Raw genomic sequence first — 3,710 nt, forward strand, 5'->3', positions numbered from 1 at the left:
AAAACATAACAGAAAAGTTGGAAAAACTCTTTGCTTTGGATCTATTTATACTTTTCGAGTATATTGACAATTCCAAAAAACTGCTCATACTATGATTATAGTATAATCACGAGCGGTTGTATATGGCCCTATCGTCTAGTGATGCCCCTATCGTCTAGTGGTTCAGGACATCTCTCTTTCAAGGAGGCAGCGGGGATTCGACTTCCCCTGGGGGTAGGGAGTATTATGAAAGGAGGTTAATCATAGATTAGCAAAAACCCTAGAATAAATTCTTCCTGGGTCGATGCCCGAGTGGTTAATGGGGACGGACTGTAAATTCGTTGACAATGTCTACGCTGGTTCAAATCCAGCTCGGCCCAAACCAAAAATCTAGGGCTTCGTGAGTATGAACTAAATCCTTTTGTTTTTCTTCCATAAAATAAAATGTCTGATCTATAGAAATAAAAGATAAAGAAAAAAGGGAAATTTTTTTTTCTAATCCATATCTCTCTCATTCCTTTCTTACAAACAAAAGAGTTTTTCTTATTGAAGGCTGGATTATTATCCATTTTTAGTGATAAAAAATCACGACATACTAGTTATGTCACTCTCACTATACCCACGTATAATATAATATGTGGGTATGTAGTATATGATTCGTCTATTTCTTAGAGTACGAAAGACGAATCGAATCTTCTTATGGTTCTATTTAAGAATGGGTATGCCATACACCCCGCGGGGATTGTAGTTCAATTGGTCAGAGCACCGCCCTGTCAAGGCGGAAGCTGCGGGTTCGAGCCCCGTCAGTCCCGAACTAGGGTTCAATGAATGGAGAAATTGATATTTCCTTTTTCCATGAAAAAAAGGGGCAGGGAGCAAGATCAAATACCCACAGGGCACCCTTACTTCACTTTTTTATTTTGCATCTCTCATTAAAGAGGGAGGGAGGGCATATAGGAATTTTTTTTTCACTACTCCCAATCGATAAAGAAAGACACACATACGATATGTGGATTAGTAGAATTTAGGATATTATATTACTCTATCTTTCTTTATGATGATACCATCCTCATCTTAATTTCCTATTCCACTCTTATGGAATAGAGTACCGGTATTTTACCGGAATCCATACATAAATCGTATTCCCTTTTTATTTCAGACCTCTTTTCCCCATCTCACTTCTACTGCTTATTTGGATGTCTATGTGACCCATAGAAAGTGAAAGTTGGTCATATAATACATACATAATTGTATGTATAACTATAAGAAAAAGGAAGGGAAATTGTATAAGATTAAGAAAGTATAAGATTAAGAAAGCTCGTGGGTTAGAGATATAGAAAAGAAAAAGTAGAAAAGGATTAAAAAAGAGGGAATTCCTAATCCAATCAAAAAACCCATTTTGGTCTTAGTGTGGATAGAGGATCTTCCTATGTTATACTATATAACTCTCATCCGTGAAATATAACTCTCATCCATGAATTGATTTGATAGATCCGATATTCATAATATTGAATTGATTCAGTATTATCAGAATGCAAGCCCTACCCTTGAATTTACAAGATACCCCTTTTTCCTCTCCATGGGATTACATCCCGAGTTATTGTGAAAATAAAAAATAAAGAGGTTATGGAAGTCAATATTCTCGCATTTATTGCTACTGCACTGTTCATTCTAGTTCCTACTTCTTTTTTACTTATTATTTATGTAAAAACAGTCAGCCAAAATAATTAATTGGAATTCCAATTAATCATTGAAGAAATTAAAAAGGGATTAAATAAAAAAAATCCAAGTCTTAAATGAAAGGATCTGGTTGGAATCTTAAAGTGTGGTAGAAAGAACTACATATAGTTTTTTCTACGACACTTTAGATTCTTTCTATTATATTATCTTTGAATCTACATAGAATAGATTAGTAGATTGAAATAGTTAAGTAGTCTAATTCAATTTCTTTTTTCATTGCATCCACTTAATTTCAATCAGGTCAAAATAAAAAAATCTAAGACAATTCTTGACCAAAGAATCCATGGAAGGAAAGAAAAATAATATGAAGAATAGACTATAGTAAAAAGTAAAAGGAAATGGAAAATGTGTGATATGCCGTGAATAGTTCCGTGGAAGAAAGTCTAATTTTCTTATGTATAGAACTTTTTTTAACCATTCGTCATTTCTAGTAGAAATTCTGAATTGGTATAATGGCTCTTTCTTACATTACAACTTACAATACAAGAGTTTCTTACAGGAGTGAAACAAAACTAAAGAAAAAGATTAAAGAATAACGTTTGACAAAATGATTAATGCAAAATGATCCATTAAAGAAAAGAATTGATACAACAATTTGATTACTTAATCAATTAGTAGTATCCCTAGAGTCCACTCCTTCCCCATACTACTAGTGAAAGAGAAAATGTAAAGACTACCATTAAAGCAGCCCAAGCGAGACTTACTATATCCATCTAAATTATGTCTCCTATTTCTATGAAGGGATTATTCTACTATTGATCAATAATCATAGTGGAATCAAGGGTACAGAGTCAAAAAGGGATTCCGCCCTAAGGCCATGGATCAATCAGTTCAAGGAATTTACTCCTAACAAATTCTTATAGGAATTCTGGTAGAATTAGAGAGCATTAAAAATACGAGATACTATAGCCCTTTTTTCCTTAAAAAAGAAAGAGTACGGGAATGATGTCCTGAATAGAAGAAGCGGGAATAGGAAGATTTTTTATTCCTTTTGTTACTCTTTTTTTTTTTTTTAAGCAAAGGACGCCCGAATATACCATAAAATTATCGATAGATAAATATTTATTGGATACCTACCTTACCTAATGTTTATTTTTGACCTAAACCCTGCAGCCTTGCTTTGTATCATTCTATGAAAGAATGAAGAGATTTTATCCATAATACAACTCCTAAATTGATTTTTGATCGACCTATTTAATCTGATTCTCGTTAGAATTAAGTAGTCCTTACTTTAGTGTATGTAGGTAACATAAGATGTACGATAAAAAAATGTATAATAATTAGTAAGTCTTGATATTCTTTCGTGGAGTCCCTTCTTGAATCTTAGATTGAAAAAAAAAAAGAATGCCCCTTAGGGACCTTTCTTTGGATACCAAGATTTCTGACATCTTATCCTCGTATTTTAAAATTATCAAATCGAATCTCAATTAAGAACCAATTCAAATTCATATAATAAAAGAATAAGGAAACACTACCTCACCCCTATTGATAACCATTTTGGCCACTACCGTCAAAACAAACCCTAACCCTAGTTTGAGGATAGAACTATGGTATGGTTTCTCTAAACCCAGTATCGGCAGGCCCAGTTACTCTCTTGCCCGAACTTATGCGAAGTAAAAATTTATCGAATTCGATCAGCACTATAAAAAAAACCTAAGTATTTTATTGATCAGGCGGCACCCAGATTTGAACTGGGGATAAAGGATTTGCAGTCCCCTGCCTTACCGCTTGGCCATGCCGCCAAAAAATCCGATCAAAAATCTAGAAAACAGCAAGTATTCATCCACGTTTTCTTACGAAAAGCCCCTTTTATTTTGAATATAATTCTACTTACTTTTTTCCAATCTTTTTCAAAAAATCTATTCCTGCTTTTTTTGATCCAGTTTCTATTATTCTCCTCGATAGATTCTATCTTAAAACATACATTGTTAACACAATAAAACTTCCCATTTCTTTCTATTGAGATGAAAAAGAAGAAAAAGTGGATTTCT

At 33.5% G+C, this 3,710-nt stretch overlaps 1 non-coding gene across 1 annotated transcript; it reads right to left on the reverse strand.

Annotated features, from left to right (window-relative positions):
* Positions 1 to 3,390: 3,390 nt before the first annotated feature.
* On the reverse strand, positions 3,391 to 3,461 carry TRNAC-GCA (transfer RNA cysteine (anticodon GCA)). The gene has a single exon. It is a non-coding gene; the product is annotated as a tRNA-Cys (tRNA).
* Positions 3,462 to 3,710: the final 249 nt, after the last annotated feature.

Source organism: Triticum urartu, unplaced genomic scaffold (assembly GCF_056163025.1).
Source record: "Triticum urartu cultivar PI428250 unplaced genomic scaffold, HENAU_Tu73 scaffold2, whole genome shotgun sequence".
In the NCBI taxonomy this organism is placed as follows: Eukaryota; Viridiplantae; Streptophyta; class Magnoliopsida; order Poales; family Poaceae; genus Triticum; species Triticum urartu.